Genomic DNA, 15,787 nt, shown 5'->3' on the forward strand with positions numbered 1-15,787 from the left:
GAAAGGCAAACAGCTGAGTGTATTTTGTTCAGGTCCCCCTGGTCATCCCTGGTTGTGTGAGATCTGGGTGTGATCCGCTGTCTGTTCATTTACATGTTCACTCCCAATCTCTTACTGGCTGCAATTTAAACACTTTCATCCCAGAGTGAATGTTCAGGTTTGGAACAGCGCAGAGAGGGAGGGATGCACTAAGAGTCCAGGAGTCATATTGCTATGATCAAAGGAGCTGACAGTGTGCTGACTTCTGAAAATGTGCTGACCTGCAGAGAAAGAAGCATCTGGTGCACTAGGTGGCCTGAATTGATGAACATTTCAACTCAAAGTAAGTAACTAATTTATTTTTCTAATTAAATTATATACTGTAAATTAATAATAGGCTGGCCATACACATACCTCCCAACTCTTCCTGATTTGCAGGGACTGTCCCACTTTCAGATCCAAGTCCTCTTTACAGTTGCCCTCCTTTTTGGGTGGATAGTTAAAACTCTATAAAAATATAAAATATAACTATTGCATTGTTATCTTGCATAAATCCTTTATCCAGACTCTGAATGATTCCATTTGTAAATTAAAAAAGGGATTCATAAGTATAAATATTTTGTTCATTTTTTTTTTATAGTCCACCAGACAGGGGTGTATTATTTGCCTCTATATGTTACATTAAAAAAATGCCCCTCTTCCTTATCTCCAAAAGTTGTACATGTTTTATTGTAGTATAGCATAATAAAATCAGATTGGTTGGTAAAGGATACTTTATGATCTGGGTATTACTGATCTTGGCAATGCCTTTTCAGTTTCCTGACACTTTATATGATCAGAATCAGACATTCCCTCAAACATTCCCTTGTTGGAATTATCCAAGTCTATGTGGTTTAATGGGGCCAAATAATTTCCACTGGAGAATGCTTGAGGGAACGTCAGATTCCCTATTGTATAAATAGACCCCTAAGTGTTTTGCACCTGAAGTTAGAGGCAATTTTCATTATATTTTTGTCATTACAATAAAACTATTAAACAAGCAAAGAGCAAATACAAGTTGTAGCAATTCATAGGAAGAAATTCAAATTTCACTGATATTTTTCATAAATCTTATTTATCACAGACGTGAATATTGATTATTAAAAACTTTTCCCAATACTCTGCCATGACTGCTTGAACTTTAGCAGGCACTGGAAAAAAATTGGGGTTGTCATTATTTTCATCTGGAAATACTAACTAAAATACTTTAGTAGCCATCACCTAGAACAAGTATGGGGATCAGGAAAGTCAAAGTCAAAGAAAGTTCAATGTCTAAGAAAGTTCAATGTCTTCCTTTTCATATCTGTTCAGATTCAGGTATTCAGATTCAGGGCAGCTTTTTCTGTATCTATCTATCTCTATCTATCTATCTATCTATCTATCTATCTATCTATCTATCTATCTATCTATCTATCTATTATCTATCTATCTATCTATCTATCTATCTATCTATCTATCTATCCAGTATAAAGGTGACAAAAATGAATCAATATGATTATATTATGAATCATTCAGTTTCATTTGCAATATTGTAGATTACTTCTGATTGACCGAACAAACACCTAAGAGAGTAATCCATTTATTTTTCAGAACAATTAAGTGATCATTTTTAGTAGATCATTAGAATGTATAACTGATACATTATATGTGTGATCAGTACAATCCTTTGATTGCAAAGTAAGAAACAATAATGTGTTCATTCTATTGATACATACTTTAAATAATGATGAACTACTTGTTTGTAGGTGTTCATACCTAAATCGATTAGGAAATTGTTGTTTATGGCCAGTTGGCCTCTCTGTTCTCTGTATCCATTTCTTTTCTTGTTATCTCTGTCCTTTGTGTGATTACACAGTTTATTTATCAGAGATAAGATGAGAATGGTTCTCCCACACACCAGTACTGGATTCAGAAACAATGGTATCTTCTCTTTAGCTCCAAGTTGCTTTCATTGTGATAGAAGGTGGATGAGCAATATTCGAATGGAAGTGCAGCTTTAAATGTTGATAGATGAAGCATTGTGTTTGTTACCCAAGCCAACTCGCCTGACCCAAAGCCAACTGCTTCTTGATTGATACATACCATAGCTTTCAGGACCAGGAGACTGGTACCGATAACTTTTGGCACAGGGTGTCTGGAAAATGGAGCAAAGCCCTTCCCAAATACTCTGCCCAACTTTTTTTTTGTTGTTCTAACTTGATTAGAAAAAGCTGTAAATCCTGCCAGGTTTCACCATAATGAAATTACTCCTATAATGTAGTTGCAGAAAAGTGAAAGCACACTCAATACCTGAATACATTTTTAATGCAAGCTTTTAGGAATACCTATTTACTTTTGCAAGGCATGGTGATACCAAGGAGAACTAAATATTCTTAAAAGCTTATGTGACGAAAAATATTCAGTTCCTTGTAATTCTAACACTAACTTAAAATGTCTTATACATGGTCATATTGCTATGAAATCCCCTGCACTTTCATTCCTCCAAGAAGGACCATTCGTCCCTGCTTTGAAAGATATTGGTGACAAATCTATCTCCTCTTTCTGTAGCACTTTTCTATATACCTGAATAAAGGATTTGTCAACCCAGGTCCTTCTACCTAAAAATGTACTAATTAATTTAAATTAATGATAGAACCTGCATGACAAGGGTTTAAATGGCCATAGCAGCTTTTTCATTTGCCAACCAAAGAAAAAAAATATAACATTTACATAAACAATAAAACAATGTCCCCAGTGCAACCAGGTGGGATTTTTTTTTATTGTACTTAAAGACACGTTCTTCAACTAGAATCTCTTATGTCCTCAGCCATGTCCCTCTGGATTGAAGACATTACTAAACTCACATGTTCTTACTTTTCCCAGGGGACTGAACTTCTGGAAGAACCCCCAATAACCAAACAGAACCCCCAATAACCAATAACCAAACATCTCAGATGGGACCCCGGGTTCTGTAACATTTCATATATTCACTGAACAGGTTTTATAGGAAAAACCCTTGTGGCTCCATGCTACCCATCTGACCTTCACCTGCAAATCTGGTAAGACTTACAACTCTCCGCACTAAATTCACCTTTTAGACGTCATTTGTCTAATTTTATTCTTGGTCTAATGATTGCAGTGCAGTTTGTTTTTCCACGAGCTTTCCCAACAAGGCTTTCATGGAAGGGGTAACTCTTTGAACCAAATATGAAAAAACTTGAAAATGTAAAGTAAAAACGTAATGTTTCTGTTTGCTGACCACCAATGTATCCCTGCTTCACTTTCTACTGACCACTATTGGGAGGTAAATAGAGTGCTTCTTTATTGATCATTATCTGCTACTTTATTTATTTTATAATTATTTTTGTTTCTTTCATTTTAATTTTATTATGGGTTAGAGTCTTGGGTATTAAAAATGATCCACCTTAGAACTAACTAGTTACACCAAGTTTTGTATTCTTTGATTTAGGATTGTATCTACAACTTAGTGACCATGCTAATTCACAACGAGCTCTAGATATAATAACTTTTAGCAAGTTTCAAGGTTTTCTCTGGGATACAAATGCTGAGAATGACCTAAGGCCCCATTTACCCAATTTATTAAAGACTATCATGGCAGAACCTGAGTGATCCAGCAAACCTGGAAAATATCTGATCCAGGGTTAAAGACATTTTCTAATTTAACACAAATAATTTTTAAGAAATGTATCCCAGGTTTGCTGAATCACCCAAGTTCTCTCATGATAGTCTATCCTCTCCAGCCTTGGAAAGCTTTAATAAATCAGTCCCTATGAGTTACATTACATGCATTAAAGTGCTGCATAAAGTGAACCTTAACCTAAAAAGTGAAGATTCCCTAAATTATAGGAATGTTAGCATGCTGACATAGACATTGTACAGAAAAAAGAAGAAACAACCATTCTGTTTAGTAAATGGTGTTAGTAGTTCAGTCTTTAGGTGGAGGTGCTATGTTTAATGTCTGCATAATGTTCTTCCTGATGGAACGATATTCTTACAATATATTTTTCTGTCTCTATGAGATCTTGAAAAAATTACCCTTTACCTTGCATTCCTTCTAAAAAAATAGCAGAATGTCTGGAATGTGAGTGTCTTGGTAGTCCTTACAGCCTCATGGCAATGTATCTGAAGATGTCACTACAGTACTGCTCACCTTTGTTCTTGCTGGAGGCTCTGACATGAGGAAGCAGAACCCTGCCTCTACCAAGATGGCAGCCTCTATCCATGGTCAGTACAGAACAAGGCATGGTAATTCAGCAATGGGAAGGGATCAGACACAGGGAGGGCATAGGCAATAACGATCACCAACACTTTTACATCTGCCTCTTTGGGTTCTCCAAGGTTCTTTTCCTCTATAGAGCAGCCCTTTATTTTGAATAGGCTTACAGCACATGTACATGTAAGAAAAAACTGGTGCATGCCATTATTTTTAGCTCAAAACACGCCACATTATTTAGCAGTGTTGGGTTGCTATTCAAACTAAATGACAATGCAATGTACTACACTTTGTGAAACAAAAGGCACCAAAATACTGCAACATAAGAGTGTGAATTATCATTATCATTAATCCCAATGCAAGTTGAGCCCTTAGAGTGAACCAGTAAGCGGCGCGGTATCAAATTTTCAAAATAAAAGCCCTGTCTAAATTTTGATACCACATGATGCTTGCTTTTGCCTTTATTATTCCTTTATGCATCTCCCTGATTTTGTTTCACGTTGTTAATCAAAAATAGACTTTCGTGACCTCCAGACCTTCTGAACATGTAAGCCAATGAGCTAGGTAAGACTTCCTTTTCCTTAGTTAACTGCAACCTATCCAAGTTCCCTTAAAGTTCCCATTTGCTCAGAAAAATATAAAGTAGATTATGATTGCTAACCAAAAGGGATTAACAGGTTTTACTTTATTTTGAAGAAAGTGGAAACCTTCTTTTATGCAGCTAATCAGCAGAAAACAATTTCACAACAATGCCCCAATGGTAGAATAGAAGGATTAGGTTACATGTTCCTTTTTGTTGAAGTACAACCACTTTACAATATGAAGTAGGATTACTCTGCAGAGAAAATAATTATTGGTTTATTTTATACTATGGGTGATTGGCAGGTGAGAGTGACAACAAGTTAAGGAATGTTTAGACCTGCAAGAACATCATGAACTCCAAAACGTTCCTTGTACACTGATAAGAACATTTTTCACTCTCTCATGCTGTTTGTTGTTTGTCTCTGATCTGTTGTGGATAAAAGGTGGGCTGTGGTAAGGGATAATATTTACAGATCAGACATTAAAATTGATTAAACATCAATTCTAATGAAAATCTATTGGAAATCAGGGCATTCTTGAAGGATTTCCGATGTATATTTCAGGGAATTTGCATCAAATGCAATGGCTGCAGAGAGGTATATCAGATTTGAGTTCAAATTTCAGGGTGCTTTGAACACCCTTTTTTTTCACAAAAAGCATCAACACAAAGCAATCTCAATGGTTTTTCCTTGCAGGTGATCAGTCATCTCAGCATGACAAGAAAAACACAACTTTGATCTCCTGCCTCTCTCTTTCTCCGACTAATAAAAATTATTGGTCCCACAAGTGTAAACTTTGGGCGACCTCCTGAGTCACTGGCCTCAGTCTCTGATTCCCCACTGTCTCAAAGACAGGTGCCCTTTTATAATTAGCCGTGCATCCTAGCTCTTCCACTTCCAGCCTGGAAGTGAGATGAAGTTCCTGGCCCATCCAAACCTTCTTGGATACTATGAGCCTGGATCCCAAATATAGAGTTCCAAATCTGCCGCAACACAATTTATGCAGGCCCTTTAATCCCTTTTCAGTTGCATGATGCCAAATATCCTCTGAATTCAGCATCACATGTTTGGTAGTTATAAAAAACAATGGACGCACTCCCATTGGCTGGTAGCTGTTATAGAGTACTCCTTATTGAGTTTTAGCTAGCAGAAGGGTGCATGGTTCCAATCTAGGTAAGCAATTGATATAAAATATATCAAACACTTATCTTGTGCAGCCATCAACTAAACCAAATATATATATAAACCAAACCAAATATTATATATATATTATATTTCCATAAAATATTTAGGCCTTGAGCCCAATTGGAGCGCAGAAAATAGAAAGCATTTTACCTAAACATCTAAACATCGAACCCGTTACTTTGCTAGCAAAACTAAAAAAATATTTTACGTTCACATTAAGCTCTTCTGTAAAAGCAAAGCACATGCATCAGGTCATTGTCTGCCCCTGTGTACTGGTAAAAAACAAGGAACTGAAATGTATGAAATATTATTCATATCTTTTGATTGCTATGAGTATTGAGAATGCAGTCTGACACCATTTATTGTCATTTTAATGTTAATGAAAATTATAGGGTGTTGGTGCATATATCTAAGCTATAATTGTTTTTATTTTTTTGAAAGGGTAATGGGTTTAAAGGAGAATTAAAGGAATTCATAGGAGCACAAGAGTGGGAGACGGAGCAGAGGAGCAGGTAAAATAAAATAAATAAAATGGAATTGTCAGCCCCTCTCTAACTTACTAAATATTATTTCCTAGTATTAATATTCATATTGTTATAATAAAGTGTATCCATAGTCAATTTTTTTTTGGATAGTTATAGATTTTATAGGTTTTATCAATGTTCTCTTTTTGATTTGTCTTGACTTGACTGCACAACATGGATCTTGAATGGCTACAGAAGCCTTTTATTTGAGCACTAAAACTATGAACAAATAGAACATAACTGTTGGGTACATCAGAGGTCTTGATGTCCACTTTCCATGAAGATGTGACCGAATTCCCACCCTTTCCCTCAGCTATACCCCAATGGATAAAGGACAGCTCTAGAATTTACCATTTCCTATCTCCCACTGGACTGAGCCCCCAAGAAAACAATACCAACAGAGAATGCCATGATATCAGATGGGCCCATTTGCTTTAAAACAATCTTTCATTTGCACAGAATCCCAAAGACCTTCAAACCCAAGGTGCTGTGACAATCACCCAATTCTCCAAATTGGTTGTTGAAAAATTGAGGGAAGGTGGTTGGGGCAAAAATCTTCATATCTGAGTTTGACTTGGTATGAGCTGAGTTTAGGCCTCAACCAGGGTTCCTCTAGGGGTTCCTTTAGTAATGAGCAATGTGTGCCTCATGGGTCAGTTTAAGTGATACCTTTGATCCTTTTGGCTTTCTTTTCTTGGACATTCTTCCCAATGGCCAGTAATGTAAGAGGCATTCATCATGCTGACCATTGTGCTGATATATTGTGATCTGTGGATATAGTAATTATAGCCGGGGTTTTCTAAAGACCTGAAAGTTATTTCAAAGGTCCTCCCATGTTAAAAGAGTTGGAAAAAGTTGGTTTAGATGCTCTCCCTTTGCCTCTAATAAAAATACATCAAATCATGTATTACTTAATACAGAGCCGCATTAATGTGTGTATGTTATATCTGCCTGAAGTTCAGCTTGATGTTGACAGTAATACCCAAGTGACTGATAAAGTGAACATTTATACAATTTGTATTTCTTGGCCTCTATTGGGGTTCCCAGCAGGGTAAAGAAATGACTTCCATCTGGGCCTGGCTGTCATATTTTATCAGGACGGTTTTACTACAACATTATACTGATTTGTTTAGTCATTCTAATATCTTCAGAAGACAAAATCTTTGCCAACTTGTTGGTGTGAGTTTTCTTCGGACGTTCAGGGCCCATTACTTCTGATTATTAGAAAAATGATTCAGCTGACAAATAAATCTTGCATAGAAAATTTCCTTAAAAGGTACACTTGAGTCACAACTAATAATAAAACTTCAGAATATCTGCATGGATGTTTAGCTGTATGTAAATCCAAATAATAAACCTAACTTTGTTACACACACCACTGAAACAATTCTAATATGTCCAAAAGAAAAATAATAAATCCTTTTTATCCTGCTAAAAATAATGAAAAATACACAAAAAAGGTACAATATATTCCATATGCATCCCATGCATTGCAACAATGGTACCAGGACCTAGAGTCAGGACCAAATTGGGTGAATGTATAATTTGGGATTCTGTGTTCTATTTCCACGGTGCACCCAGTGGCCTCCTGTATCTCTATAGAACTTATAGTATATTCAAACAATACAAATACCTGTGTCATGGCTGAATTTTAGTAGGTTGTTGTATGGGTATATTAAAATCTTGAAGGGCACATGCGGATCCCTTAGCTTTCTTTTGTAGAACATCTCCCCTTCATAGATGTTGTACTGGATGGTTTGGTTCCCCATTAGCAAGCGTAGACAGCATGAAAAGGGCCAACTAGATTGTAGGCCCAATGAGTGAATTTTTCCTATGACTTGGCTGTTCTCTTGCGGGTCACAGAGAACAAAAAACAAACCATGTTCTGAATGTTTTAAATAATGTTCAACCTTCCCAGCTGCAGGGCCCTGCCAACAAGCTTGTCCAGCCCCCAACTAAGAAGTGTCAATTGAGCCATTTGGGAAACAAACCAGTGGGATCTGTTAGGAATCATTGCCCATTGAACTGCCAATGTAAGAACAAGGCCATCTGCCTTATGGCTCTAATTCATACCAAGATATTTGGTGTGCACTGAGATATTTGGTGTGCATTTTTTTTCTTACGCACTCAGGATCAGAACACGCTGTAGCACATAACATTATCAATAAAGTTGGCTCTTGCCCATCTACAATAGGTAAACCCCAGAGCCATCTCCACAGAACCAAAGACTTCCCTCTAGGTTTGAGTCAGCAGAAGCAGCTACCAATGCTGTTCAAAATGTTCACTAATATATATATATATATATATATATATATATATATATATATATCAGACCTGTGATGGGAGAGTGGGGGGGGTTCTGGTATCATGACGTCACTTTTGGGGGAAGTTTCTTGCCCTTTGAGTGACACATAGGCAGGGGTGTAGTGGAGCGGGCACGTTTACATAACAATGACGCACATACGCGCTCGCCATGGATAATACTGTGCCCCCTCTTCTTCCTTTTTTACAACTACACCCCTGCACATAACCAGCATTGGCTGAAGTGAAAATAAATTCTATAAACGATGGCTGTTACAATGGTTCACAAAGATTATTTCCCCTCCTTAGTATGTCAGCAAACTCCTCTAAAATTCCCAAGGCGTTGTTTCCTATCTCAGTACTGCCAAAGGTACACAATGACCTTGGCCATCAGACAGAATGTGTAGCAAGAGCGGGTAGGGGGGCATACAGAATGAATTGGGTCTCTGTGTCTTTATAATTAAATTATAACTAATAAAGCTCCAATGAAAAGGTCATTTGTTATTATTGCCACACCATGAACAGCCAGGCATTTGTTACAGCACTCAATGTCACCTATAGAATTCTTTAAAAATAACAAACGTCTACATGGGGAAGTGTTCTCCTTCCTTATGAAGAGGGATTAAAAGGAAGAATTTTTTTTTATCTGATCTTTTAGATGTCTACAGGCTAATATATGAATACAGAAATGACCTACAAGGGAACCAGTTTTCAAGAAGTCTCCTGAATAGCAGTTACTGTGTATTATCAAACAAGAAATTGTGATCTTTAAACTTAAACCTGCTCATCCAAATTATTACCTAACATTGATTGGATTAGGGGTGAAAGGCAGCAGACTAATAAAGTCATGTCTTTGTCACCCTTCCTTCTCCTTGTGTCGTTATTTTACTTGCAATACAGCACACCTAATTATCAACCTATTATTATTACTAAACAAGATTTATATAGCACCAACATATTACACAGCACTGTACAATAAATAGGGGTTGCAAATGACAGACAGATACAGACAGTGACACAAGAGGAGGGGAGGACCTCGCCCAGAAGAGCTTACAATCTAACGGGTGGGGGAAGTATCACGCAATAGGAGGGGGATATAGATTGGTGGAAAGGTGTGAGGGTTTTAGGAGACGGGTAGGCAAAGAGGAAAGAGAGCGGCTAGGGGAGTATTTATCTATCAGGTCAAAGAGGTAAGTGCGACAAAAACTGTGGAGGGATTTGAAGGCAAAGCACAGGAGTTTGAATTTGATTCTAAGGTGGAAGCCTTAGGGAAGCCAATGAAGAGAACTTCAAAGAGAGGCAGCGGAAGAGGAGCGGTGGGAAGGATGGATGAGTCTGGCTGCAGGGTTCATAAAAGATTGTAGAGGAGAGAGTCGGGTTAGTGGAATACCAGAGAGGAGGAGGTTACAGTAGTCCAGACGGGAGATGATAAGAGCATGTACAAGGAGTTTGGTGGTCTCTGGGGACAGGTAGGGGCAGATTTTGGAGATGTTGTGTAGGTGAAAGTGACAGAACCTGGAAATGTTCTGAATATGGGGGGTAAATGAGAGAGCAGAATCAAAGGTGATGCCAAAACAATGTGCTTGAGGAGAGAGAAGGATTACAGCTTGTTAACTCCCAATCTGTTGTACAAGGAAATGCAAGAGGGAAATATCAAGTCTAAAGAATTTGCATTGCTTGCTGTTTAAATAAATACATTTATTTACATAAATAATGAATACAGAGCAACATGTATGTGTTTTTTTTTTTACATATTTGGAGTTTAGTTTAAAGGTAATGTCTGATAGCATAGAGAATGTCATTAGCTTGTCACAATATGTTAATCAGAAAATTGTATCAATTGAAGAAATCCAGGAAAAATTAATGTTGTCATGTTTGTATTGATGTGATTCTTCTACAGTAACAATATTATGAAAGTATGCTTACATTTTTAAACGGACAATAGGAAATCAATAAGTAATGAAAACACTTTCTTTAGTAGAGTAAGGAAGGGTTAGAATCTCAATCCCAATCATCCAACAATGCACAGAGTGCACATGAGGAGGCTGAAAGAGGCTGTGATAGTTTGATAGTTCATATATCAAATATATATATACACAGTACTGGAAAATAAATGTCATTCAATTGGAGTTCACAATTGCTTAAAATTAGGGTCAGGGCTCCTCTATATCATCTAATGTAGCTTCCCCCATACACAATATATGGGCTTGATTTATTAAAGATCTCCAAGACTGGAGAAGATAGACTATCATGGAAGAACCTGGATGAACTAACAAACCTGCAATGGATTTTTTAAAACCATTGGCTATTAGTTGGCAAATGTTTTCAATCCTGTGCCAGATCCATTCCAGGTTTGCTAGATCCTCACAGGTTCTGCCATGATAGTCTATCTTCTCTAGTCTTGGAGAACTTTAATAAATCAGGTCCAGTGTCACTTGGTACAAAATGAAGCCATTAAAAGAAGATATTTATAATTAACTTGCCCTTGTCTTGAACATAGCTTGGAGTAAAGTTATGAGGGAGTGAGGGTTCCAAGGGAATGCAGAGCAGGCAAAATCGCCATGACTTTGGCAAAGCATCTTCACCCAAGGTTTGGGTTGCTCTGTATTTCCCAGGATCTCGATGGAAGGAGTGTGACATAGCCTGACCTATGCATTGAGCAGAAGCATGGGGTAATGTAATTATGAAGCTTTCTTATTTTTGGGCCCATTTTTTAGTAAGATCTGGTGATATTTAAAGGAGGAGGAGAACCAAACATTATACCTTGCATTTTACGGGAAGTGTTTGATTTATTAATGTTTAATAAAATATTGAACTAATTTCTCTTGCAGAAGAAGGAACTGAGGAACTGACTGACCACCAGGAATATGGCCAGTGAAGGCACAACACACGCACAAGTCAACTCATCGATCTTGACATTTACAAACTACGAAAGCAATCCGGTCAATGCCACCATAAGCAATGAAAAACCACATGACCAAATGGAAGTGTTATACATTCTTCTGCTCCTGGGATTTTTTGGATTCTTTACATTTGGAATCATGATTAGTTACATCCGTTCCAAAAAGCGGGAGCACTCTAGTGATCCTTACCACACGTATATTGCCAAAGACTGGAAGAAAAACACAATCATCACACCTCCTTGTCTTAACAGTCCCACTTCGTCCTTTTACTTAGTGGAGAACAAATTTGCTGTGGAGCAGCCACACAATACAATACCAACAGTGTGCACAAACTGATCCTGGACCTACTTGTCTTAACAGACATAATGGACTACTTTGGAACTCCAAGATCCCAGTAAACAAAAACTCTAAAGCAAAACTGGATAATGAAAAATTTGCTATTGCAATAAGTGCTAAATAATTGGAAACAGCAAGCCTTGGATACTGTATACGCATCCCTAAATGTGCAATATTTAAAACAAAACTGTGAAACCTTGAAGAGAACCTGTTCTCTTGTTCTTATTCCCTCCACTGATATTCAGTGTTGCTAAGCTTCCTCACCACTGCGGGATCTCCAAGAAATACCCGCTATTTCCAGATATAGGGGAGACTTTCTATATATCCTCTCAGAATGTAGCATTTACAAGGCCTGAACACTTCATTGTCAGTGGGTGGGAAGATACCCTATGCTCAGAATGGGCAAGGTCACAGGTTGTCTTTAAAAGTAGTGTACTAGAAATGAAAACTAGCATTCATGCTTGAGCTGATATATTGCCCAGCGATTGAGATTATTTATTATTTGCTATCATTGTCTGCAGCTGCTTGTTATCATTAAATGTGTGGGCGCTTCTCAGTCTTGGATCACTATAAGAAAAAAACTACCATAAGGGCTTACAGTTTCTCATCAGCCAAACATCTAAAATTTGCAGTTAGGCTTATCTAATTGTATCTATTGCTTTGCCAAAGCACCTTCCTTAATCTAGAATTGATGACCTGGGAGGAAAAAACAAGCAACTGACCATTACCATTGGAGACAATATCCAATGAGATGAATGTACACCGCACAAAGTGTGCCATGGAGCCAGAAGATGTGCCAAGAAATTGGTTAGTCATGGTGAACAATGGACGTTGTTTTATAGAATGTTTTTATTGTTTATTGTAACACACCTTTCACAAATTATTGGCAAAAATTTGCAATTGTAATAAATTAACAGTATATAGAACTTTTTTTAAAAGAAGATGAAATTCTGTGAAAATGTAGTGGACTCACCAGAATAAAATAATAAAACACCTTGCCATCTTTTCAAAATGTTCTCATCATTAGGCTTCGGTTTACAAATATTTTTATATAATTGCTTTCTTACATCTTTGACTTTCTTTGTAGCTCTTGACTATATTATTTTGAATACATTATTTCAGAGCAGAAAGCTGATCCGGAAGTCTGCCAGATGCTGTGATCACAGTTCTGTCATTGGCTTCAGGTCCCATTGTCATTGAGGTCTGAATGTGGAGTACTTCCAGTTACAGCCACCACTCCCTTATATATTATTTTTCTTGCTATGTGGGAAAATGCTTCCAGCCCAGGTAGTAAAGAAGGGGAGAGCCCAAAGTCATGACTTACTGTTACACTGAGTAGCCAAGTGGACATTAGCCATACACTAAAGCTGTCTTGTGGGAGCTAGGGGTATAAGTTACATTCTCTTCCAAATTTGGAACAGTGAATATAATGGCAATTTGGGGTATGCATCACTGTGACACACTCCTAAGCATGACTTATTTTGATTTTGACCACCAGTTTCCACTGCTTATGGAACCGTCATATCTGCTGGGTATGTTAAGGGCCTAATGCATGCCAATAATTCTCCTAGTCTCAAAAACTCTTTACATTCTGAAACTCTCAGGGCTTGGTGCTTCACACAATCAAGGTGGTGGTGGAAGGTGGAACGTGGTGGAGAGAAGCATAGAAGATGCTGGTAAAAAAAAGCAAATTGATGTGTTATGCTTACAACCATGCCATCTTGTTCATAAAATTGCTAATTTAATATCAGTCATGTTTAGCACTAAATGAAGCATGGTGGCACAGGGTAAAAAGTGAATGCAGGCATAACTGGTCCATGGCACGTTGTGTCTTTCTCTAAAGTTAACTTAAATTTAAAAATCTTGTAGAGAACATAAAGATATCCTAATTGTGCCAAATTAGTTTTCTGAAATGTCCACCATTTATCCTAAATGTGCACATCCTATGTCTAGAAACTCCAGTTCTGTAGCCTCATAGCTGTATACTTGTTGTGTCTAAGACATTGCTTCCTATTATATTACATTTGGAATGTTTCAGATATTGAATGTGTATTTGTGGTTGTATTCAAAATATACAATACACCACACTCTATAAAGATTGGGTATTTTAACCTTTATACAAAATTTATAACATAAAACCAAACAACAACATTTTATTACATTATTTTAAACTACATAAACAAATTGGACACAAAAAATACAATAATACAACCTAATTACAATAAAACACATGCTTTTGCCAGTTAGTACAATAAATCATCCTTTACCCCTTCTATCCATTATTGAAATAAATAAAATCCATAATCACATACAGATAAATATTTTCTGATAACCTATTATTACAGTATTCAAAGAGACTACTTTTCCACTTTTTCAGATTTTGAGTTATAAAGAAATTTGATTATCCATCTTATTCAGTCATCTGGGCCTCTTACCAACAACCTGGATTGATGTTAGGAAATCTGCAGACCTTTTTTAGAGTGCCCCTTAGATATCTGATCATCATAATAAACAGGTACCATATATGATATTTAAAAGAAGTTATATTGTAGTGGTGAAGGAATAGAACATTTGGAGGACTCCAGGTCAAACCACCGGCTTGTGTATACAAGTGCCATGCACAAAACCCGAATGGTGCCAATCCCAATCCATGTGGATTCCTGTTGGCGTCTAGCTCTCATTCTAACATCAACATTTTAAGAATCACTGACCGAGAACAAATATAAAGTATAGGGTAAAGTGAAGTCAGAACTTTTGGTTCACATATGTGTTCCAGGACAGTGATTGTTCTGCAGCCCGGATCAGTATGACAGCCAGGCGACTGTTAGTTACACAAGGGGTTGAATGGCCACATGGAGAAGTACTTGGTGCTTGCACATGAAGAAGGACTAGTTGGAGCACATGACTGGGGTAGAAAGGCATTGGTGTCTATAAAGGGTAGATGGATATACATTTGGCTGCAGGTTACCCTAAAAGGATGCATATTAGGGTAACATAGTTTCTGGCTGCATCTGATGGGGGCTGATAGTTACATGGCCTGAAAGCTGATGGCTGAGTGTAATGGTGCCTGATGTTCTTTAGAACCAAGCAAGTTCTGTTTTGTCCCCTTGAGATACTTTGATGTTCCATAGAAATGCAATCTGACGTAGTGCAGAACCCAAATCCTACTATTATTCTATCACCCGTCTGTTAGCATTTCCTTGGAGCGTGCAAGTTTCCGTGTCATACATTTAGGTAGAACAATACAGACCAGAATTATGACCCAGGGCCATCCATAGTTTAGCTGTGAGTTTAGGGTAAAGGTAACATAACGAATATCTGAACACAAAGAATTAACAACTAGAATCTCTTATTGAACAATACGACCTATAACATTTTAAAATTTCATAACCAAATAAAAGCCAAAACTATATCAGAAGTGAGCTGGCTTACATTTGTTCATCTACTTATTCAATTACAAGGTTTAACCCTGCAGAAACCTGCTCTATCCAGCTATAGCCTCCTATGTTCAGTTTCCTTTCACTAATACTTTTCTATTTTCTTTTATCCTAAGACCTTTGCACACTGAATGTTCTGACTGGCGATGTCACTATACATCGCTCCTTCCCTGCTATGATCTCCACTTCACTCTGCCTATGAACTTCTATCATGTCTATACCTCACCACCTACAGTAATCTATGCTCATCCTCTGCATTTCTTACTGATCACTGTCACCAACGATATTT

Source organism: Pyxicephalus adspersus, chromosome 1, assembly GCF_032062135.1.
Source record: "Pyxicephalus adspersus chromosome 1, UCB_Pads_2.0, whole genome shotgun sequence".
Classification (NCBI taxonomy): domain Eukaryota; kingdom Metazoa; phylum Chordata; class Amphibia; order Anura; family Pyxicephalidae; genus Pyxicephalus; species Pyxicephalus adspersus.